This window comes from Callorhinchus milii, unplaced genomic scaffold, assembly GCF_018977255.1.
Source record: "Callorhinchus milii isolate IMCB2004 unplaced genomic scaffold, IMCB_Cmil_1.0 Scaffold5, whole genome shotgun sequence".
Lineage (NCBI taxonomy): Eukaryota > Metazoa > Chordata > Chondrichthyes > Chimaeriformes > Callorhinchidae > Callorhinchus > Callorhinchus milii.
The window spans coordinates 65491533-65517434 of NW_024704746.1; the positions used below are offsets into that span (position 1 = coordinate 65491533).

Sequence of the window (25902 nt, forward strand, 5' to 3'; positions counted from 1 at the left end):
AAAAATATACTGGTTAAATCAGTTGCTGAAAGACGGCACCTCCAACAACGCAGCCCTCCCCCAAGCACTGCCTTGGAGTGTCAGCCTAGACCATGAGTTCAAGTTGATGCATCTCAAAGGCTTTGAGATGTGTCGATGTGATGAAATGCTCTACTGCTATATTTAAAAATGCCAATTCTTTCACTACTGGGTGGGTTTAAATTAAGTTTTAGTAGTTTGACCAGTGGTTTGGGAGGGGGCAAATGCATTCGATTTGAAATGATCATATTTTAAGGGCAGATCTTGCAACAAATTACTTTTCGATGTGAACTCGTGTGTTAATCGAAACCAGCTGGAATCCCCCAATGTGGAAAGGTTTCTGCACCTCGCTTATAGAAGTGATGCCCTTCGATACTCTTAAAGTGGAAAATATTAAGCTTCTTTCTGGAAAATTGCGTGGGCTGTTTTCGTAGCAAATAAGACCTACAGAGAATTACAAGGGAATTGGAAGAAGACCCTCTCGATTTATACGTGCCTTTTGTATAACTGTCTTTGGTTGCCATTGTTTTCTGTAAAAAGATTACTCGTGAAAGAATAATTTCTCTGAACTTTTCCTGCTGATTGGGGTTAGATTGGGACACCAACTATTCTATTTTGTTGAATGCAGATTGCACTATATTCAGCAAAATAGGATAGATAGGAGCAGGAAGAGATGATTGAATAATACATAAAATTAATATAATCCTTGCATTTGACATTTCGCTATTCAGGTTGGGAGGATGTCTCAAGGTGCTTCATAAGATTTACTGCGACGTGTAATGACTGTATTTCGTAGGAGATTCAGACCGCCCAGCTTACTCTGCTGTTAAAAGTAGGGCCAATTCCTGGTGATGAGAATAGAACACTGGTGTCAACCTGGCTTGGTCCATATTACTTGTGCCTCTGAGTTAGAAGGTTATGGGGTCAAGTCCACCACAGAACTTTGAGCTCATGGACTAGGCGAACATTTCGATGAAATACTGGGAGAGAGCTTCAGTGTTGGAAGTGCCAACCTTTGGATTAGACTGTCATAGCTACAGCACAGAAGGCATCGTTTGCTGAGGTTTATTTGCTCATTTGTCTGCACTTGTAGACTAGCTCGGGCTCTTCAGTCTTGAGAAAAGATGATTCAGATGGGATTATGGGGTTATGCAAAGTTTTAAATGGGATTGGAAAATGAAACCCAGATCAATACTTTTGGGTGCATAAATACAGTAGAACAAGAGGACTTGGACTTAGAGTTGTACAGGGCAATTTTAGAACACAGTCACCAGGAACTGTAATTTTACCCAGAGGGTAATCGACACTTGGAAGGATTTACTAGGAAAGATGGTAGAGGCCAGGACACTGGACTCATTTACAAAGTAGCTTGATGCAGTGATGAGGGGAGATGATAGGGTGGGTGTTCTGGAGGGATGAGATCGGATGGGCCGAAGCGCCTTCTTCAACCAGACCAATCTTGTGATCTTGTGATGTAAATGAAGGAAATTAAATGGCAAATCTAGGCAAAACTTGTGACCTAAAATAACTGTGCTTTGGAGTGTCTGCCTATTGTTCCCTTGCGGGGAAACGAACGATCATGGTTCAACTCTGCAATGGCAAGTTTCATTTTTACTGATCTCTGTGAGTGAGTGTGTGTGTGTGTTTGTCCTAATCCTATCAACTCATTCAAGCATCGCATTCCTGCATTCAAAGAGGAGTGATTTGTGGACAGTAGAGATAAGGCAGGGATGTCCCCTCCACACAAATAGAAATTTAGATAGTCTCTATTAAAAGACTTGGTTTTCGTTCAATTTTTGTTTGCTCATTAAATTCAGTCACAGAACACTGACTGATACCAAGCGACTTGCCAACTAGAATCTTCCTATGGTTTTCTTTAAAGGTGCGAAAAGTTAAAGAAACCCCCCAAAAAATTACCGGGGTGATGCTATTCAAGTTATTTTCACCATGTGTAGGTTAGGAATTGCAAATGACATGCAGTAGCATGTCAAAATGATAACAATTTGTACTTGTTTATCTCCCCTTGCATCGGAAGAACTTCTCAAAGCGCTTTTAGGTAGACTTGAGTGGGACGCAAGCTGGGAGAGAGATGGGTGTGGGGGGTGGGGGAAGATGGCCGAAGGCACAGTCAGACTTTTCTAAGGTTGCTTCTGAAAGCAGAGGGCTGTAGAAGGGACAGCATACAAGTCTGAGGGGATTTTCAGAGTTCTGGTGGGTGGGGCAAAGGGAAGGGGAGGAATAGATCAATCTGGCATCAACCCGGTAGATATCCAAAAATCCAATTAACAATAAACCCATGGGGGGCTAGAGGGCTAAAGAAGAAATACTTGCATTTTTATAGCACCTTATCTTGTCTTCAACGCTTCACAATTAATTACTGTCAAGTGTAGTGACTGCTTTGTAGGTAATCATCTACAGCAGGAAAGCCCCGTAAACAGCCATAAAATAAATTAATGAGAAATTAACCTGGACGCCAGGAGAAACTAATTTCTCTTTTCGGATAATTTGGTGGCATATTTTTTCCTGAAACTGGTAGGCAGGACCTCAGTTTGATATTTCATTCAAATTACAGAACCTTCTATTCCCAGTACATAGCCCAAATCCTGACGTGGGGCTCAAACCCACAATCTTCTGACCCGGAGGTGAGAGTTCTACCAACTGAGCAAAGCTTATGACTAAGCCATTAAACATTTTGCTGAAGAAGTTGAGGGAGCGATTTATAATTATCAGAACAAGCATAATAGTTCTCGAGTTTGATAAAATAGCCCATTTAGCTGGAAAGGATGTTTCAAAGTGCTTCACGGAATATACCTGTAAAGTATATTGTGTATTTTGTAGGTGAAATGTGGCAGACAATTTGCGCATACCCGTGTCCCACAAAAGGCTATGACGTAAACGACCAACATTATTTGGGGGATTGTTTGCCAGGAATCTGGGAGAAAATTCCCTTCTCTTTACAAATAGCGCCATTGGATGTTTAACAAGCACTGGGACAGGTATTTGGGACCATGGTTTAATGAATGAAGGACGGCACCTCTATCCTGCATTGGAGTGTAAGCCTAAACTAATGAGCTCAAAGTCCTGACTTGAGGCTTGAACCCACAACCTCTGACTCTTGAGGTGAGAACTGAGCCAGGCTGATTCAAATGAGGATGTAATTTACAAGAAAGCAGGATTACTAATAAAGGTCAGTGGATTTTATTTCCCGCCCCATTCGATTCAATGTTCACCGGTGTTTGCAGTTTGGGTCACTGAAGCTCATCCCTGAATTCTCTCCTTGTCTCAATGGAATTTAAATAAAGCCAATATTTTCAGTCTCCTACCTTCTTTAATACTCAATAATAATAATCCTTCAATTTGATATAGCGCCTTGTCACGTCTTCTAGACGTCTCAAAGCGCATCACAGAATAGATTGTAAAGTGAATTGACTGTATATTTGTGGGCGAACGCGGCAGCCAATTGCGCACAGCAGTGTCCCCACAAACAGTTGTGGGTTGAAGTGACCAATTTATTATTGGGTTTTTTTCTTGGGGGATTATTATCAGCCGTGTGGAGTAAGAAAACTTGCCCAAAGTTTCACCCTGCTGGGAATCGAACCCAGGTCTCTCGCTTGTGAGGCGAGTGCTCTAATCACTGAGCTACAGGACCCTGGCGCATTAAATGGCCCCAACTGAGAACTCTATAAGTGGGGGAATGAAGCTGGTCAACATCAAACTCTCATTTTGTCTGCCAGGTTCATTTCACGTTGGGGGTCCGGTTATTCCAAACGACAGCTTACACTGTTGTTGAAACCAAGGGAAATGGTTGAACTTGACCACACTCCCCCCCCAAATGAATAAACAGTGACCAAGATGAGTAATGCGCTGTACTGTAGTTACATTTTGACTCTGCCCTGTGACAATTGTCAACTTCTGCGGTCAAATGGCACGTATCAACCATCTAGTTGCAAGGTTGACAGCATCGTTGGAATAGACAGAGACATTGGAGGGACATCCCAGAAAATGACCAGGTTAGAGGAGAGCAGTCACATTGAAGGAACTGAAGATTATAGTTAGGTGTGGAGCCAAGGAGGAACGACAGGGCAGGTTAATTATAACATGGTCTTTGGGATTCCGTCTAACCAGGTCACTGACTGGGATGTCATCATGGTGTGATATGAGTGCAACTTGTTGTTGTGCTTGTTCTGCTTTGCACCAGAGTTGACTCCCATGTCCCACAAGCCACACTGACTTAATCGCATGATCTCGGCGATCTGTTGCTATATGGAACAAACTAGTCCTCACCAACCACAAAAGCAACCGTTTTCACAGCTCACCAAACCATTGAAAATGTAAGAATGCCACACCCAACTCCCAGGGTTTACCAACAAATGCCAATCCTCCTGAGGCAGGGGACTGGGAGTGGTCGTGAGCTTTCCTTTGAGCTGAGCTTTTCAACCAAGGTGACTTACTTGGCAATGGAATGTCCATGACAAACCAAAGAGATGGGTGGCTTTTTACCAGAGAGACAGATCCTACCTGAGAGATGTGGAGTCCTGTAATGTAGTGGTTAGAGCACTCGCCTCGCAAGCAAGAGATCCCAGGTTCTATTCCCGAGCAGGGCAAAACCTTAGGCAAGTTTTCTTATTCCACACGCCTCTGTTTATCCAGCGGTAAATTGTAACCCAGTAGTTAGTCGATTGTTGGATCGCTTTACGGGGTAATAATCCATCAATAAAAAAGTTGGGTCATTCAATCCAGGACAGCTTGTGTGATACTGCTGTGCACAATTGGCTGCCCCGATTGGCCCACAAAATACACAAGTCAATCCACTTTACAGGATAATCGGTGAAGCACTTTGAGACTTCTCAACATGATAAAGCGCTATATCAAATGCAAGGATAATTATTAAATAGGATCTTATCTGATATTTGTAGTAATTCTGTTGGGAAGGCAGTTCAGTAATGTGATCTATGTGAAGTCTCTAATCCATGTATTCCTTGGCTGCAGCTGTGTCCACACCCCCTCCCTACCCCTACCCCCAAAATGTTTCCTGCATTTCCCTCATCACAATGAATTGGGTGAGAATTCTTCCTGGTTTTGTGCTTGAAATTGTAGACCTGGATAGTCTTAACGCTATGATATTACGTGTGTTGTTGGTTACCAGCCAAGTCATGTCTCCAAACCAACTGCAAATGCATTAACTGGGGCAACTGAACACAAACTAATGTGTACGTTTGCACGTACTAAAGAAAATGGTTGAGGTGCTAATGTTGGTTTAATAGTCAAGCTTTTCTTAACCCCCCCCCCCCACAACCCTGTATTTCACCACATCCTAAGATTGGTTTGGATGAAGAAGGCTCTTCAGTCTATCTGAATACCTGTAAGAGATTCAGAGTGGTAGTGAGCTATCCTGAGAGCTGAGCTTTTCAACCAGATGGAGTCGACCAATACGGTGGTGTAACAATCCAAGGTTTATTAAGCAATACAGACAGCTTAACTTATTCTTAATACTGAGACCATAGATACAGTAGAATCAATATCGATTCCACTGGGGCTTGCACTGACCCTCTACACAGCTTCAACTATTCCAAAGTTAAATCAAGTTACATCAAGCCATGGGGTCAAGCCAATATATCTTTATCTTTGCTAACACTAAATGGAACATGTCCCCTCTCAGCCTTTTCCATGCCCCCAATAACTTAGGAATGCTGTACTAAACAGCTTATAAGGGTTTGGTTATATTTTAAAAGCACCCTAATCAAAAATCTTAAAAACAGAAAGCATCACAAATATAATCTTACAGTCCCCACCTTGAGAGTGAGAAAATAAGATTTTCGACCTCTCATTTGTCTCTGATTTATTAAGCTAGCTTACTGTAAATGGTCCGATTGCAACCGGGTAGCCCTTAATAGGGAGCGCAAATAACATAAAAGAAACAATCGTTGTAAATAAAATGATGGCTTGGGCGATCACAAAAGCATAAGACGTGAGTAATAAAGTTCAGTGCAATTAATTAATCAGATTGATATTGGCTGTGATTAGGAATCAACTTGTTAATGTGGTACGATTCACGGTGATTGTAGACTATCTATTGCCTCAAGATCAGTTAGACTCGGCTTCTTTGTTCCCAAACTCTGAGCTTTTTGGTCACGTACACCAAACCTGCAGTGAAACGTTCAATAGCCTGTTTTTAACCATTCACTGTAGGGGTTAAAAACATATCCTTCGAGGTCGGTACGCTGCTTTTATTCTTGGCCGTTTAAGTGCACTGACTTTACCCGTGTCATTGTGAGTCCATTGAATCAGTTCTATTTCAGCAAAACAAGTCCATGAGTCTTTGCGATTTTCTTTGGCCAACTTAAGACAGGCCAGAATTCTGGGAGTGCTAACTGTCCAGTCCCCCCCACCTGTAGTGGGTCAAGTGGACATCACAGGCCCACTCTCACCATCACGATCTTCACGATTCCCTTTTAGCTCAGCCACCACATTAATTTTAGCATCTGTAATTACAGCACATCATTATCAACCACATCATGATTAACGTACACAGTATGGCCACAGAAATTTTGAGTATTATTTCAGTGGGTGTTCTCTCCATCCTTGCCTGCTGGCTTTGAGGGTTATCGAAATACTGGAACAGACGAATTAAATGTTACATAAAATAAATCAGAACACTGACATTCTTAATACTATCACTTCTCCTTCTTGCACTGTCACGGTGTTTATTCCACCTATCGACCTCGTCAACCGCGCGCTCTACTGCACCTGACGCATACAAAACACACGCGGTTGCCAACGTAAACCCTGTCCTCTGAGCAGGTATTGGCCGCTGTTGTGAAATGCATGATTGACTGTGTTGTACCTGTCCACTCGTCTCCCCCCCCACACCCCCACACCCCCACGCACCCAGACGGTCGGGCTGAAATTGAATGCGAAGACCGGCTTTGTGGGTGGGAGGGTTGGAAGGAAAAGTATGAAGCCATCCCAGAAGAAGTCGCTGCATGGAAGGCAACATCCGTAGGGTGTAACGAGCCATTCTTGTCAGTAACTGTGGGAACTAAGTCGCAAGGTGAAACCACCCGTCCTTTAAACCCTTTCAGTTGGTTTCCAGTAGCTATTTGCGCTCCTGCTTCAAAACGCCCTAACTTCAGTAGCTTTGCCAGGGATTCAATTGTAGCTTAGACGTGATCTTTAGCTGCAAAAACAGTTTTACTTGATGTGGAAAACCAAAGGGTTAACTCCCTCTCCGAGCCGCCTGTGCTGGTCAGCACGAAGCAGTGAGTGTCCGTTTGTGTGTACAAACCAGAGTGGATTTTAACTGCTCGCAGTCAGTGGCTGCAGTCAGTGGCTTTTAAAGTCACTGTAGAAATTTCTTCTCTGAGGTGCCACCACATCCCATGCCTGGGTAACCGTCTCTATACAGCCCGACCATGATGTATTCTTGTTTACAGGTACCCCTCAGATACACCCTCAATTCTGGCAGTAACTGGTGTACGAAGGTTAACTTAAACCGTGGATCTGCCATTGTAGGGACAGGCCTGACAGTAACACCCGGACCAGCACTCACTCCCACAGCCACGGCCGCTGGTGATGAGGCTTGGACATGCCTGCACAGCTAGTTCGTGCACATTAAATAGACCTGCTGCAAAAAAAGTCCTTGGGTGTTCCATTGGTCCCTGATTCATTTCACTGGTCTTCCACGTTAAACATTCCTGATCCCATCCCAAGGCATTTAAAATACCTCGCTGTTGAGTTGTTGCTGGAGCTTGTAAATCAACTGGGACGGCGCTGCTGATATCTCCGGAACATGTAGCCATCGTTACTTTCCCAGGCTCTCCATCACTTTATTCTGGGTGTTGCACCCCGAAGGTTACTAACGTTAGGGCGTTTTGAGCCATATTTATGGCTCCTAAATCGGAAGCCAACGCTTTTACGTCCGTATTTGCTGTCGGCTGATTTACAGAGGTGTGACCCTGCAGGACTCGGGCATCATCAAACATGTTCTTGCCATGACTGCTACCAGCAAAGGATCCTCGAGAGGGGAATTACTTTCCCAAACAGAAGCAGGAGGTGGAGATTCTATTGATTGATTACCATTCCAGTTAATATCATCCTTAATCTGCGTTATCAGACTCTCTGCAACTTTTCTGCGGTAAATTATTCTTGCCATTTCTTGTTCTAACTCCCTTTTACAACCCTTATGATTTGCTTGATTTGGGGGCGGTTTCTGTAAAGCCATTCTCAAAGCTGCTCTGGTATCGCACCAATCATCTTTTAGTTTTGCCGATTCATCTTTCAATTCTGCATCTTCTTGGTTAGAACCAATGCACTGCATAGCCTTCGTGATTAGATGGCCCTGTAACTCGGATACTCTGTCCAGCAAGAGTTTCTCTCTCTCTTTCTCTTGCCATTCTCGATCCTTTTCTTTCTGATTCCCGCAATTTCTCTCGCCCTTCTCTGTGTGCCGCGGCCGTGGCTGGCTTGAGACTGTAACTCAGACACTCTGCCGATTAAATTTATTTCCTCCTGTTTTACCTCGGCACAGTTTTTGCTGCATGTTTTCTAGTTCTCGCTGCATGCACTTCACTTTCTCTTCGCTCCGCGCCACATTCAGTCGCACGCACCCAACAACAGTCTGGCCAGCTTCACTTTAATCCGACCTTCATCAACTTCTTGATCAAGGTGATTTCTTACCTCCTTAGAGCCTGGACTCTCTTTGGTCATCAGCAGAAGTCATCCTCCCTTGCTCGCAATCCTGGACAACTTTTTCTCGAAAGACCTTGTAGCTTCCACGGTTGCTTTACTCTACAGGAGAGTCTCGACAACAGCTTGGATTTATATAGTGCCCTCCATGCCGGACGGGTGTCTGAGAGCGCTTCATAGTAACAGATCCCGGGGCCGAGCCAGGGGGAGGGGGAGGAAGGTGACCAAAGGCGCGGTTGAAAAGAAAGGTCTTCAGCAGAGGCCTGAAAGTAGGAAGGGAGGGGGCGAGACGAAGGGAGTGAGGAAGGCAGTTCCAGACGACCAATTCGGTGGTGTAACAATCCAAGGTTTATTAAGTAACACAAACAGCTTAACTTATTCTTAAAACTGAGATCATAGATACAGTAGAATCGATATCGATTCCACTGGGAAGTGCGCTGACCCTCTTAAGACAACTCCCAACTGTTCCAAAGTTACATCTTTCCTTTACGTGTTTCTAACACCACCTCCCCTTGTCACAGAGATAGCCCCCAACCTTCGCAGGCTGCTAGCAGGCTCTTTCCCCACGGGAAAATAACCGACATGGAGAAAGAGATACTGGCACAGCTAACTGGGAGGATTCCTTTCTTGTGTCTTAGTCTTGAGCTAACCAGATTTCCAGGAGCGTGCTTCTGTCTCTCGAGTCGCCTTGTTTTCACATCTCTGCTCAAGGACATGATTACTTAATTCTTAGATGGGAGGATGACAATGGGACCCAGACACCGAGCGAGGGAAAGTTATGGGAACCTGACCTCAGCCAGGGTCAGGCCAATATAACGTTACCTTCGCTAACACTAATTGGCACATGTACCCTCTCAAGGACCCGAAATTAGTCATTTAAAAACACCCAACCTTGTCCATGCCCCCAATAACTAAGGAATGCCATTCCAAACAGATTATAAGTGTTTGGTTATATTTCAAAAGTACACTAATTAAAAATCTTAAGAACAGCAAGCATCACAAATATAATCTTACAGCCCCCACTCTGCCTTCCATCACATCATTGAGGTGCTTTTCTTTGAAAGGATTCCCAACCTCTTAGCCTCAACCAACCTTCCTGGTAACCAACCTGTGCCAATCGATAACTTCCCTCTGGTTAAAATACATTCTGGTGTCTGTCCTGAACTTGCCCGTTGCATTTCTAATCCTCTGAGAGAGGATCCCTGATGGGAAAAAGAAGTCTCCTAATTATGCAATCCTTTCTCAGTTGTAGCTGAGACCGACTAGCTCAGCACAGAGGGGAAATCAAACCTAAGAGCTTTCCGGGGTTTTTGGCTCAAAGACACACTTGGTAGTAAACTTAACTCAGCTGTTGGGTCACATATGTATTGCTGTACCTGTAGCTCAGCGGTTAAATCACTCTCTTCGCAAGTGAGAGACCTGGGTTCGATTCCCGGGCGAAACGTTGGGCAAGTTTCCTTACTCCACAAGCCTCTGTTTATCTAGCAGCAAGTAGGAACACGGTTGTTAGTCGATTGGCGGATCGCTTTTCCGGGGTAATAACTTCTTCAAAAAAAATAATAATAATAAATTGGTCACTCCACCTACGACTGGTGGCGGGGACGCTGCTGTGCAGAATTGGCTGCCGCATTTTGCCCACAAAATATACAGTCAATTCACTTTACAGTATATTCTGTGAAGCGCTTTGAGACGTCTCGAAGATGTGATAAGGCGCTACATGAAATACGAGGATTATCATTATTACCTATGTGTATGAGACAGCAGGGAGTTGTCTGAAGGTGAGCAGCTATACAACATGAATGGATGTAATGGATCTGTTGGAGGTTGCTGGAATGTAGTTCCATTGTCCTTGTCTTTTCTAGTTGGGTAAACATCCACCTTTGTAAAGGATACGATGTTTGAAAGGATGTATATTAAAGGCTCATTAAGGAATCATTTTTCATCCACAGTTTCAGGAAATCTTTCCCGACGTGGCTTCTGGTTTACTGTACTTTAGCCCAAAGGAATGCGGTTGGTGTTTTATCTGAACTCTTTTCATCTGAGCTTGGTTTAAATTGGCCCTTGTGAAGGGCATTATGTAAATAAATGCCAGTTGTTGTTGCTGAATTGTTGGCGAATGTGAAAAACCAAGGATGACTTTATTAATTCAGTTCACTCTTTGTAATTTATAATTCATGTGATTAATTAATAATAATACAACAACTGGGTAGGGTCCCAGAGCACTGATAATAATCCTTGCATTTGATACAGTGCTTTATCACGTCTTCGAGACGTGTCAAAGCCCTCCACAGAAGGGGGAACAACTGTATGCAATGAAACACAGCAGTTGTTAATTTAAAATCAACCAATAGTTTGAAAATCCCACATGAGTAACAGCTATTTGCATTTGAAATGCTGAGGCTGTAAACAGAATTACACAGACACGATGCAAACGTGCGGAAACTGGAATTTTTTTCTTCTTCCCGGTGGCACTTGAGATTTTTCGTTGGCCGGAATTCTTAAACCGGTTGACCAATTCAGCCATCCCATGATTATTTTTAGAGCAAAGCCTCGCTGGCCCAAGCCTGAAAAGATAACACATGGTTTCTGGAAATGACGACAGTTTGCTAGCGTAGATGCAAAAGAGCTGATGAACTCTTTGAAAGGTGACTCGCAAACCAGCCCCGTGCATTGTCACCCAATGACAAACGGAACACTTCTCCATTATTAATTTTGCATATCTTATCAACTGCAAAACAGTTGCACAGCGGAAACTGTTTTACAATAAGTATCACGCATAGTTGATCTGGAAATGCCCGCGCTTGCAGGATGATCTGCGAAGGTAGATGCATTCACGAGTTCCCCGTTGTAGCGTACAAGGGAGGATTCATAAGCTCCTCAACCTCCCTGGGCTCTCACTCACACTCACCGAACCAGTGCGTCCGGTTCGACCCCCAGCTGACCATTCTCCCCCACATCCGGTCCCCGACTAGGACCGTCTTGTTCCACCACCGCCATATTGCCCGCCTCCTACTGGACCTTATCCCAAATGCAGCCGAAACCCTCGTGCATGCGTTTGTCACCTCCTGCCTGGATTACTCAAACGCACTCCTCGCTGGTCTCCCCAGCTCCACTATTCAAAAGATCAGCTCATTCATAACTCTGCCGCCCGCAGACTGACCCGGACCAAACTCTGTACCCACATCTCACCAGTTCTGGCCCAGGCTCCACTGGCTCCCCATCACCGAACAGATCGACTTCAGGATCCTCACACTTGGGTTCAAATCCCTTCACTCCCTGGCACCTCCCCAACCTCTCCGACCTCCTCACTCCCCAATCCACCACACGGCACTTCCGCTCGACTGGCACCGTCCTCCTCTCGTCCCTCGCGCTCCTGTGGGATATAAATTAAATATCTGGGGTTGTGGACCCAGATATAAGTTATGCGAGTTCTTGGGGAATAAAGAATTAGGAATGAACAACACTGTAGGGAGAAATTGCACCTGGGTCTCGATTTAATCTATTGAGAGAGCATTTCAGAGGATCTAGAATTTGGCGTTTTAAAATAAGTTTAATTTTTAAGTCAGTTTTCTGTAAGTTTTTTTAAAATGCAAGAAACTGAGTTCAGAGTTGAAACTGACTGACTGTCAATTTCTGCACACCTCTAAAACTCGACATAAATAGAATATGTCTAGTTGAGGTGGAATTTCTCCCCGCTGGGGAATTTTTAGTGGTGCTTGTTTCTGAAAAATAATAACAGTCCTTGCATTTGGTATAACGCCTTATCACGTCGTTGAGCTATCTCAAAACGTTTCACAGAATATACTGTGTAAAGTGGATTGACTTGTTTATTTTGTGATCGGCAGTTTGCAAATTTTACAGATTGCCCCACTCCATAAAGATGATAACAGTACTCCTGACATTTGGTACAGCACCTTTCGCATCAGGAGCATCAGTCTCAGAGCTCTTCAGAAGAATTACTGTGGAATGTAGTGATATTTGGCTGTTGTTGGCGATCCATCTATATTCCACACTTCACAAGATTAGTTTGGCTGAAGAAAGCCCTTCGGAACATCTGATCTCTAGTTGTTAAATATCCTCTGGGTGAAGAAAACCTTCGTGGTGTCTGTCTTAAAATTGCCCCTTTGCAAATCTGAACCTATTCTGCTGTTTTGGTGCATCATAAATTTTTTGGTTTTTCTTTTTGAGTCCCATTTGCTGTGTGCTATACCAAATGCATATAATATTATTATTATTTGCTAAGAGTTTCCCAGGCAGTTCGAAACCTGAGGCAAGTTTCCTTACTCCAACTTGCCTCTGTTTACCTAGCAGCTAATGGGAACCCCGTTGTGTCCTGATCATGTATGACCAGGGCTCACCTGCTTCCTCGTCCTCCTCGACCTCTCCGCCGCCTTTGACACCATGGACCACTCAATCCTCCTCCACCGCCTCTCCTCCCACCTCAACCTTCAAGGTTCTGTCCTTGACTGGTTCAGGTCCTACCTTTCACACCGCCTCCGCCTTGTCGCGGCAAACGGTTTCTCCTCCAGCCCCCGCACTGTCTCGTGCGGTATTTCTCAGGGCTCTGTCCTTGGTCCCCTCCTCTTCACCCTCTACATGCTCCCCCTTGGCGACGTCAAATTTCCACATGTCTGCAGATGACACCCAACTCTACCTCTCTGCCTCCATCCTGAACTCCAGGACTACTGAGGTCCTGACCGACTGCTTGTCCAACATCAAGTCCTGGACAAGGGCCAACTTTCTCCAACTCAACATCAGCAAGACCGAGGCCCTCCAGATTAGCTCGCGCCAGTGCCTCCGCACCTCAGACGCCGGCAGCATCAGCCTCCACGGCTGCACACTCAACCTCACTAAGCCAGTCAGGAACCTGAGTGTCTTGTTTGATCCTGAACTGTCCTTTCTCCCCCACATCTGCGCCATGACCGACATTGCCTACCACCACCTCCGCAACATTGCCAGACTCCGCCATTGCCTCACCCCTCAGGCTGCCGGAACCCTCACCCAGGCATTCGTCACCTCAAGGCTCGATTACGGAAACTCCCTCCTCATCAGCCTTCCCAACTCTTCCCTTCACAAGCTGCAGATCATCCAAACCTCTGCAGCTCGTGTACTCTCTCGCACCAGGCAGCTGACTGTCCAGCGCTTTGGGACGTCCTCCCGACGTGAAAAAAGCAACTATAAATGTAATGTTGTTGTTGTTAGTTGATTGGTGAATCACTTTCTAGGAGTAACGATCCCTTCCAAAAGAATAAACAGAATATTTTGGTCACTCAATCCACGTTTGTTGTGGGACACCTCTGTGCAAAATTGGTTGTCGGGTTTCACCCCAAAAACTCACAGTCAATCTGTGAAGCGCTTTGAGACGTCGTAAGGCGCTGTATCAAATGCGACAACTATCATTATTGTTCTGTGTATAATTCCTTGAGGGTCTCAGCTAAGGTTATGGAGTCTTTGATGTGAGGGTTCTTTGTGGTGTTGAGCTGACCAGTATCATGCGTTGGATTGTTTCCATCTATTTTGTCAAAAGCCCGTCCAGCTATAATTACGGTTTGTGGTGAGGCAGGCTCGTTGCATCTTGTAGCCCTTTGAACTTAGTACATTTTCTAGTTTGAGTAAGACTAACCGAGTAGGTCTAAAAAAAGAAAAACAAATATAGTTTCAAGCCATGGAAATAGACTAAGGAGTAAGTAAGAAAGCAAATTGAGCACAGAAGCTAATCAACATTCTTTGAATCTTTCCTCTTCCTCCCCCCACACACACACAGAGTTCCAGATTTCCACTACCTTTTGTGTATAAAAATGCTTCCTGATTTCACTCCTAAATGGCCTAGCTCTAATCTTAAAATTATGCCCGCTTGTTTGAGATTCCCTCACCGGAGGAAATAGTTTCTCTGTAGCTACCCTTGGGTTTCCCTTTATCATTTTATACCCCTCCATCAGATCACCCTTCAGCCTCCTGAACTCAAGCGATGTTGGGGAATGGGTTGGAAGGACCCAAGGGCTGAAAAAGGGTGGGATTTCCTGCAAATTAAGACTTTTTACCCAGCGAGTCGTTACGTTCTGTAACGCACTGCCTGAAGGGATGGTGGAGGCAGATCCAATTAATAATTTTCAAAAGGGAATTGGATACTTAATGGAAAAGGAAACATTTGCAAGGCGGTGGGCGAAAGTGTGGAGGAGCGGGGACGAATTGGCTAGTCCTTGACACACGATGGGCCTGAATGGCCTCCTTACTTTCGCCCTGTAAGATTCTATGATTCTCTTCTATGGAAGCGAAGCAAATGAGATTTTCCTCTCGTCTGTTCTAAGCAATTGGCCTCGTAGTTCTCGTGGGTTTCTGATTGCGTGCAACAGCAGCAAACGGTGCTCTGAGGTAGGCCAATGTTGTGACGGACATGTGGCTGTATGATGCAGAGGCAGCGTAATTGCCAAGAGCTTTTCTACGAATTCTCTCTCAGTGGTTGAGCATTGCCTCAGAAAGCTAAATTCTCTAGAAACAGCTGTGTGGGAATAGACACAGGTTGAGACTTTTTCTTTTGATAATCTACGCAAGTTATAATACAACCTGAAGTGGAACGTTTTTTTTCAAAAAAAAATGAGTTGATCATTGTGGAACTGGCCTGTAGTGATGCTGATGGGGGTGTATTATTTGCTGCATTTGTGGGACGCTGCTGAGCGCAATTGGCTGGCCAGGTTTCACCCATAAAATATACAGTCAATTCGTTTTACTGTGTATCCTGTGAAGCGCTTGAGACGTCTCGAAGACGTGATAAGGCGCCGTATCAAATGGAAGGGTTATTATTATTCTGTGCAGCCAGTTGAGATGTCTCAACAACCTGATAAGGTGCTTACATCAATTGCAAGGATTATTATTATATTATATTACTTGTAAACCCAGATTGTATTTTCCGTACCATTTGCAAAGGAATTGCCTTTCACTTCGCAATTAATGAAAAGCATTTATTGTTCATATGATTGCCAACCGATCCTTTGCATTGTTTGGTGTTAATCACATCCTTAAAGACTCCTTTAAATTCCTCTTTACACATGTTCTCCACGTGTTTTGGCAGGATATCGAACAGACCCCAGTTGTGTAAGAGTTGGGGCTTCCTGTTCATGTGCTCACTTGAATGGTGTCACGTTTGGGCGGCGGTGGTGATGCAATTGGAACAAAATAGAAAGTTGCTTTAAGTCAGCTTTAAAAGGAGTAATGATATACAAAATTACAAAGTCTTTCGGCCATTTCTATTCCAGTTTTAATGAGCGAGCAGAGGTAGTTTTGTTACCTTTTGGGACAAGTTATTTCGCTTGTTTAAGATGGAGAACAGCCAGTGAAACGTCAAGTTGCACAGCAGACCTGTTGATCTGTTTTGCTTTGGATGTCGAGGTGTTAGTGAACACAATTGCTGTGTGTTCAGTTTGTGCAAATGATTCTGTGTTGCCTGTACATCAACAGTAACAGAGAGGTCAAGACCGTTGAATATATCCTTCCAAGGCCTGTCTGAAATATATTGGAATTAATATTCATTATATATTTATTATATATTATATATTATATTATAATAGTAATCTCATACTGTTTATATTATAAATATAATATATGATAAATGTAAATACATATTTATTGAATATATAATATATTCAATTTGAATACATAATGAATATATTTTTCAAGACCCATCTCAACACTGTCCTCTTCGATCGTGCTTTCAGCCACCCTCCCACCTCCCCAACCCTCCAACTTTCTTGATCCTAACCCCCAGCTCGGATGCAAAACAGATCCAAAATAAATCAAGCAATTGAGGTGAACAGATCATCGGGTGAATTATTTCAAAGGACAATATTTGTGAGCATTTTATCGAGGTTTTCATGCACCAAATCCTCAAGCAAGCTCTATATATCAAGCTGAAGGCGAACCAGGAACTGAGCTAATAATAATGAATAATAATAATTATTATTATAATATCATTATTATTCCTCGTAATAATAATTAATAATTATTAATCCTCGTAATAATAATTAACCCTCCAACTTTCTTGATCCTAACACCCAGCTCGGATGCAAAATAGATCCAAAATATTTTGACATGCCTTTGACATAGCTCCTTATCACGTCTTTGAGAAAAGGCTTCTCTGAATATGCCGCAAAGTGAATTGACTGTACATTTTGTGGGTGAAACGTTCGATGAAACCTGTGTTTGAGAGGCGTTTGAAGATCCAAATGGTTGTTCGAATCCTGCACAACTGCTGTGGAGAGCGAGTGTGGAGTGCATTCAAGTCGGTAATAGTCGGAATTGGCTTTGTCACTAGAATGACTGGTACTGTGATGTCTGGCATCATCTATCAGCTCGTTGGGAGATGAATGCTTAAGTGCAGCCTTCTCCTGACTCACTGCTAATTTATATCTAGTTGAGCAGATTGACAGCTTATTTATTCTTATTCATCACTACCCGAAACTCCCTTCCCTCCTTCCCTCCCTCCCTCTCTGTTGCTTCTACAAATCTCTTTTCGTTTGGGGGGGGGGCGGAAAAAGAACACCTTCTCCTTCTGTGTCGTCCTCCGCGGTCGATTGTCGGATCGCTTTCCGGACGTAATAATCCCTTTTTAAAAATAAATAGATTAGTAATGATTTGGTGGCTCAATCCGCGGATGCTTGTGGAACGCCGCTGCCAATTGGCTGCCGAGTTTCACGCACAACATCCGCAGTCAATTCACTTGACAGTATGTCCTGTGAAGCGCTTTGAGACGCCTCGAAGACGTGATAAGACGCATTTTCAAACGCAAGGATTATTATTTTATTTTTATCAATCTTTAAGTGCGGTGCTTTCCGGACTCGCTGCGAGTTGAGCGGATTTATAACTTATGTATTTTTACTCATCAGTACCCAAACCCCATCCCCTCGTTCTCTGTTGGCTCCAACATTCCCTGTTTCTTTGGGGGAGAAAAATGATCCTTCTGTGCCGTCTTGTAATCAGCCCAACACACGCCTCCTCCCTGCAAGCTTTGTAAATCATCCTTTTTTGTTTCTTGATTATCTTGTGTGTGCGTGTGCTTTTTTTTTTCGCTTTACGCTTTTTTGGTGCTTTTTTCATTTGATTTGCTCCCCTGTATATGGCACGCGCTTGCTTTTTTTTTGTTAAGGGGTTTAGGTGGGACTGAGTGAGAGCGCACACGCCAATATCTCACTAAGTTCAGCATTCTCACCTCGTTAAGATTCGTTAGCGTAGCGACAGAGAAACCATTTCCTCTGGTGGGTGGGGGGGATCCAGAACAAGGACAGGGCATCATCTTAAAATTAGAACCGGGCGCCATTTAGGAGTGAAATCAGGAAGCACTTTATCACGCAAAGGCCAGTGGGAACTCTCTCCCACCACCAAAAGGCTGTGGATGTTGGATCCATTCACATTTTCGAGACTGAGGTGGATAGATTTTTGTGAGGTCAGGGTATCACGGGACATGGGGCAAAGGCGGGTAAATAGAGTTGAGGTACAGATCTGGCGTGGTCTAATAGAATGGCGGAACAGGCTCAACGGGCTGAATGGCCTACTCCTGTTCCTATGTTTTGAGGTTTGTATGGCTAACATTATTACTCTTTGAGGTCAGGTTGCCTGCTTTCACTGTTCCCCAAATTGAAAATAATAATCCTTGCGTTTGATATTCCACATGATCGCGTCATCGAGACGTCTCAAAGCACCTCACAACCTTTTTACTCTAAAGCGTGCGTTTCGTAGGCAAATGCGGCAGCCAATTTGCGCAAAGCAATGTCCCGCAAACAACCATGAAGTGAGCGACCAATTTTAGTTGGGGATCGTCGGCCGGGACAATCGGGAAACAGAAACTCCCTTGTCTTTTCGAATTGTACCATGGGATCTTTAACGTCCGCCTGAACAGGTTTAATATTTCATCTGAAGGACGGAGAGAGGGGGCGAGGTAACTGGATTTTCTGGAGGGAGGGGGCGAGGTAACTGGATTTTCAAACAGTGTTGAGAGTTGCGGAGATTTAGGTTGGGAAAGCAAACCAGAATACGCTTTCAGGATCAAATCGGGTGCTGATCATTGCAATTGGCGACTTTTTAATGGATTTTTTGTTTTCGTAATGGGAATCCCCTTTGCAAACCGGTAATGAAATTGTTGTTATTTTTCTAGTTAAAATAATAGTCATTTGGTCACTTCCATCCATGACTATTTGTGTGGGGACGCTGCTGTGCGCAATCGGCTGGCCCTGTTCGCCCACAAAAATGTACAGTCAATTCGCTTTACATTATATCCCGTGAGGCGCTTTGAGACGTCTCAAAGATGTGATAAGGCGCTGTATCAAACGCAAGGAATGTTGTTACTATTATTATTATTAACCAATGTATTATATTGAGGAATGACTCGAGCAACCCAAGTCTAGTGCCTGGAGAAGGAAGCTCAGGTGGCTGTTTTATAAATCGAGTTGATAGAATTTGGGAGGCGTTTGCATCAAATGAGAACGGAGTACTCGCAAGTCTTTCTGTTTTGTATGCAACGTGCATCCGTGGGTGCGGGGGCAGAGTGAGGAGGAGAGAGCGAGAGCGAAAGAGAGATAGGGAGAGAGGGAAGAACAGTTTGTTATAAACAGTGAGATTTTTTTTTTGAACGGTAGTGCATGTGCGTGGCACATTCAAGTGATGGTTCCCATGGCAATCAGCTGTTCACGAGCTTTGTTCCTGATGTATTGCTGCGTACGGGCAATACTCTGCTTTGCGAAGTGAATTCGGGTAACAGTTGCAGTGAAACACGTGTTTAGTTTGTGTTATATAACACTGGGGCGTTGGCTTCGAGACATCTTTATCGCCCCCTTTGCCAAATGAAATCGGCGTAAACTCGTCGCTGGGCTCTTGCGGACATCGAAACGGACCGAGATTTCAAACTGCCCGGCGCGAGGGGTGGGTGGGGTGTGGGGGTGGGTGTGGGGGGAGGACTCGAACCCACAATCTTCTGACTCGGGAGGCCAGATTGCTGCAGACCGAGCCAGGCTGACGTTCTTCGATTGCCAGTACTGCTCCACGCTTCCGTACCGGTTGTTCTGACGAAGAGACAGCACATAAAACACCGTCTTTTTCTCTCTCTCTCTCTCTCTTTCTATCTCTCTCTCTCTCGCTCTCTCTCTTTCTCTGAGACGCCACAGACCTGCTGAGTAGCAGTTTCAACCCAACTATCACAGGTGCAACGAGTTGGCTAATCCATTCCAGTGTGAAAAATAATCAATCTGGGGCGGCTTAACCTAAATATGAATCCAGTCGGATTCTGGAGACGCGTCACAGCCTTCTTCCTTCTGCTTCCCGACGAAGAGAGTGCAATTCTGCGAGCCTGACTCCTGCTCGTCCCCGCACTGATTACTTTTCCCATTTCAGTTGCCTTGTGACGCATTCAGCGTCCGATTCGGTTTAGAACCGCACAGGCTGAATAAATCGGGAGGCTTAGAAAGGCTGACGGACGGGCACTTCGCGCGTCGGGGTATCAAAGCGAATCGGGTTTCAAATAATATCTTGCCCCGGGATCTAATAAGATGGCCGTGCAGGCTCGATGGGCTGAATGACCTCCTCCTGATCCTTCTTTGCTGCTGACCGTTTTCTTTTGCGTTCCCCCAGTGCAGGAAAAGATCGCAAGAGAGCAAAGAAAAATATCCTGCAGAGGAGCTGGCCGTAGCTTGAAGACAACGGACCTGCGATGGTGAAATGTAACTCCTCAAAACTCGGGTGACCGGTCACCTCTTATTACCTCATCGATGTCGGGCAGAAACGGATCAGGAACAGAAACCACTGAGTCCGACTGTAAGTAGGATCTCCGTTGGGCCTTTTATTTCCATTTGGGGGCGGATACGAACGTTGGTTGTTGATTCGCATTTTCAATGCCGTTCCACTGACAATGGCGTTAAAAAAAAAAAAAAACTGTTTCACGCAGAGAGACACGACCCTACATATGAGGGCCGCTGTATCAATGCAAGTTGTCGTCGTTGTTCTGCGAGACTTTGTAGAGACTGTCTCAGACGCCGAGCAGGGGACAGGGCAGATGACCGTGGTCAGAGTTGACGAGGTAGGTTTTACGGTTGGACTTGAAGACAGACGGATAGAGAGAGGGGGCGAGGCAGAGGGATGGACAAAGGGAATTATGGACGTCGAAACTTAAAGGCTTAGCAACCTGTGGGTGGGGACATTTTGTTGTGGTGTCAAGAAGAAGGGGAGGGCTGCAAGTTAACTGATTGGATGGTGGGAGGGGGAGGAGGCGTGGGGCAGGGTTAGGGGGGGAGCGAGCAAGCAGAGGAGTTAGGATGGAGAACATCAGTGAGATGAAGTGCGAGGGTGTGAAGGGATCCATGGCTGGGAGATGGGGAGGCGGTTGAGTCTGGTGAGGACTGGAGTGAGGGCTGTGGAGTTTGCTGTGAGCGAGGACATGGAGTTTTGGATCGTGTCATCCCTGCGTCAGAGCAAAGCCAAGCACCGTTTTCCATTGATCGTGTCCCGAGATGTGCAGTTCGGGCTTGTAGGTGTGCGTGTGTTTAAGGTGGTTTTCAGAGGGCAGATGAGGAGGTGTTTCCATCGATTGAGCATCAGCTGGTCCGTAAATAAAATGCAGAAGAAATCATCGAGCCTCTTTGAGTGTTCCTCTGCTGGTAATGGGGTTAACTTCAGCGTCTGTGCTGTGCAATTTAAAGAAAGCGCCTGTTTAAACAAGCCACCCAAATGGTGGCTTCCATTAACCTACTTAATATATGGGCCAAGGCAGACTTGATGAGTGTTTTTGTCACTTTCGTTGCCTTTAATTCATGGTGCATATTAAAGTAGTGAGAATACTGTGCCAATTAATATAAACAGCTCTTATATAAACAATCCCTCCTACCTCCATCCCTCTCTCCTTGCCAGCGCATAGCAAAGCAACATAAAAATGTCCCCCCCCCAAAAAAAATCTTCAAAAGCCATAGAAATTTCTAATATGTGCGTATTTTTGTGGAGTCCTGTAGCTCAGTGGTTAGAGCACTCGCTTTGCAAGTGAGAGACCTAAGTTCAATTCCAGGCAGAGGGCGAAACCTTGGGCAAGTTTCCTTACTCCACACAGAGCCTAATAATAATCCCTCCAAAACCAAAACAATAATAAATTGGTCATTTTCAATCCACGACTGTTTGTGGGACATTGCTGTGCGCAATCGGCTGCCGCGTTCGCCCACAAATATACAGTCAATTCACTTTACAGTGTGTTCTGTGAAGCGCTTTGGGACTCCTCCCGACGTGAAAAGCGCTATATCGAATGCAAGGATTATTATTATTATTATTACTTGCAGTCGACTCTTACTCAGCTGGTTTTGTAGTCCAACCTGTCGACAGGCAGATTAGATGCTTTCAGTAGGAGCAATAAGGAGCCTTGCATTTGATACAGCGTCTTGTCATGTCGTCGAGACGTCTCAAAGCGCTTCACAGGACTTCTACTGTAAAGTGCATCGACTCTGTATTTTGTCAGCAGCCAATTTGCACACAGTACTGGTTCCGAAAACACACGTGAGACGAATGACTGATTTTAATTTGGGGAGTGCAGGGCCATTGTTGGCCTGGACATCCGACGAAGCTATTTTTGAATAGTGCCACGGGTTATTTAACATCAGTTTAACGTCCTCAGTTTACACCTCAGTTTAACGTCACTTCGAAACGACACACACTTAGAGACTGTCCTGTTCTTTGCAGTTTGATTTTCAGGTGACCCAGTGGAGTTTCGTGGGCGTGGACAGCTATCTCACAGAGCTTTTTATCTAATCTGAATACTGCTGAGGCTGTACGAGTCGTACAATATTTGTGGTGGAATTTTTCTGTGCTTTTTAAACGTTATTTTTGTTGCAGTTTGGGCCACTGAAGCTCATCCCTCAATTCTCTCCGCGTCTCAATGGAATTTGAATAAAGTCAATATTTTCAGCCTCTTACCTTCTTTAATACTTAATAATAATCCTTGCATTTGATATAGTGCCTTATCACATCTTCGAGACGTCTCAAAGCGCTTCACAGAATATACTGTAAAGTAAATTGACTGTATACTTTGTGGGTGAAACGCAGCAGCCAATTGCGCACAGTCGCGTCCCACAGACAGTCGTGGATTGAGTGACCAAATGTTTTTCATGGAATTATTACCCCCGGAAAAGCGATCCACCAATCAACTAACAACCAGGTTCCCACTTACTGCTCGGTAAACAGAGGCTTGTGGAGTAAGGAAACTTGCCCAATGTTTTGCCCTGCCTGGAAATGAGCCCAGGTCTCTCGCTTGCGAGGCGAGTGCTCTAACCCCTGAGCTACAGTGAGACATTAAACAGAGGTCCCGACTGCCTGTTCAGGTAGATGTTAAAGATCCCATGACTTTATTTGAAAAGAGTTTTACCCAGTGTCCTGGCCGACAATCCCCAGATTCAATCGGTCTTTCGCTTCTTGACCGTTTGTGGGACGTCGTTGTGCGTAAAATCGGCTGACGGGTTCAGTACACAGTCACTCGATTTTACTGTTCATTTCCGCGAAGCCCTTTAAACATTCCAACGATATTGTTCCAGACATTTAATTCTGCGTAAAACTCAAGTGTTTCACTCCCAAACGAGAATGGAGCAGCAGCGAGTGAAATATCTAACATTCCACAAACGTGTCCAGCGAGAGGAGCTGTGGCACAGGTCATATCCTTGCATTCCCTTGGCTGCAAGTCATTCACAACGTTGTCAGACTAAATGCTAGGAGCGAGATTTACGATCAGAAAGATTTGTGACCGAAAAAGGCTGTTACGCAAGTTATGGATTGCGTGTGTACAGAGGAAATTGGGCAGGAGGCCTCAATGATACAGACCAATGATTCAGTCATGGGTCTTCGGTGATAACTGTTACTTGGGTGACAGAGATGTTGAGCGGTGAAAGGGCAGGCATTGGAATTGAAAGATCTGCTGGGATCTGAAGCTGGCAGAATCTCCCACCTCGCTCGTGATCTTGTGAAGCGAGCTGAACAATCCTCTATAAATCTTCGCAGCCCTCCACCAGGCAAATGTGCCCGTTTAGTTTGCCGCTGTGACTCTTTTAACACTCCGCTGCCCAGTTTCTCGTTGTCAACCGCAGCATATTGTCCTTTTTTCAGTTTCATTTCTTGTGAAGTCCATGAAGTAAGTTGCTTTCACTTTTCTCTTCTGCTTGGCATCAGCTTTTTTTGATGAAGCAATGGTTCAGATGGAACTTGTTCACAGCGAGCGAAGATGCAAAGGGATTTTAGGCCAGAGGAGTAAAGAAATCCTCTCATATTTCCTTGAGCGCCCATAGGCGCAGATGTTGTATCCTAGAATCATAGAATCTTACAACGCAGAAGGAAGCTATTCGATCCCATCTTGCCTGTGCTGGCTCTTTGAAAGAGCTATCCAATTAGTTCTCACTCCCCCGCTCTTTCCCCACAGCCTTGCAACTTTTTTTCCTTTTTAAGTGTACATCCAATTCCCCTTTGAAAATTGTTATCGAATCTGCTTCCGCCACCCTTTCAGGCAGCGCGTTCCAGACCGTAACAACTCGCTGCGTAAAAAAAAAAAATTATTCTCCTCGTCTCCCCTCTGGTTCTTTTGCCAATTATCTTAAATCAGTGCCCTCTGGTTACCAACCCACCCAGCCACCGCCAGTGGAAACACTTTCTCCTTGTGTACTCTTATCAAAACTCCTCATAATTGCGAACACCTCTATTAAATCTCCCCTCATGCTTCGCTGGTGACTCCGGAGAAGTTTGTATGAATGTCTTTTCTTCACACCCCCCCCAATTGGCAAGAAAACAATTATCAGGTGAATCTCACAAGTGAGAGCTGGGAAACTATTATAATAATACTGGAACAAATAATCTTTGCATTTGACGTATAACGCCTTTCACATTGGAAGAACGTCTCGAAGCGGTTCACAGGATTGTACTGTAAAGTGTAGTGACCATATATTTTGTAGGGAGATGCAACAGCCAATTTGCACTCAGGAATCATCCCACTGAGAGCCATGACGCGAACGACCAATTTTTGGGGGGATACCTTGGAGATTGTCGGCCAGGACTTGCTCAAAGTGAATTATACATAGCATCGCATCAAGCAAGAGTAACCTTCTTGGAGAAAACTAAGGTCGTCGCAATCTCTGAACGGAGAAGAAAAGCTTTCTTTTGTTGCCCAAGTGCCCTGTCCATTCGTTGGGATTACCAGGATCGAAGATGGTCCGTTATCAATTACTGTATTTCAATCAACTTCCATCGGTGAAAAAACAAGGCAGCATTTTTTTTATTTGCTTTTAATCCGAGTAGGTGGAAAAAAAAAGCGATTCATATGCAAATGGAACAACCACCCACTGAGAGAAAGAGGCAGCAGCCTATTTAGCTGTAGGCCTCGAGAAGTAGCTCCACTGTCTCGTACGTACAAGTCCTGATTTCCAGTAGCAGCCGTGAAGTGCAACAGTCCGGCAAAACTCTGATCTTCAGCCTCGGGGGTCGTTAGATTCATTTACAAAATGACTCTTTTATAATCTTTCACATAAAGAAAATAATAATAACGGATCAAGCAGACGGAACCACTTCCATCAAGTAAGTCGTTGCAGATAGCTGTGTGTGCAGAGTGAAAATAGTCATGTCCATAGTATTAATTTGAAAACCCTTAGTCATTTTCTCTCTCTCTCTCTCTCTCTCTCTCTCTCTCTCTCTCTCTCTCTTTCCCCCCCCACTCACTCTTCTCCTTCCCTCCCCTCTTAATTGAGGTGTTTGCGTGTGCTTTCGGCACAGGAGTGAGCGGATGGGAATGATTTCAGGCTCTTCTCTAATCGAGGGTTTACACGCGATCCACACACTTGAGTCTGATCCAAGCGATCCCACCAGGATCGAGTATGTTCCCAGTAGGAAACATTTATTTATTCTCCCGAGGCGGCAACCAGCTTGCGCCTCCTCCATTCCGTGTCCTCTAACATGAGATTTAAATGCTTTGAATGCCATTGCTGAAGAAAAAATAATGTTGCTTGTGTTCTGGTATCACGCCCGTAACTTAGAGGATATTGCGAAGCTTCTCGCAGGACTTACCGGAAAGTGTAGTGACTGTGTGTTTTGTAGGAAGCCGATTCGCTCAACAAATGCCCCACCATCGAGCCAATTTTTATCTGGTGGGAGTTGGGGTGGGGAAGCGGGGGCGGGGGGATTGTTGGACACTGGGCACCGCGAGAGAGAAAC

General features: G+C 44.7%; 1 long non-coding RNA gene across 1 annotated transcript in view; it reads left to right on the forward strand.

Moving 5' to 3' along the window:
• Positions 1-25902, forward strand: part of LOC103176946 — a 125586-nt gene that overhangs the window by 62250 nt on the left and 37434 nt on the right. Inside the window, exon 3 of the long non-coding RNA XR_006085153.1 lies at positions 20317-20499. This is a non-coding gene — a long non-coding RNA (uncharacterized LOC103176946). The remainder of the gene's footprint in view (positions 1-20316; positions 20500-25902) is intronic.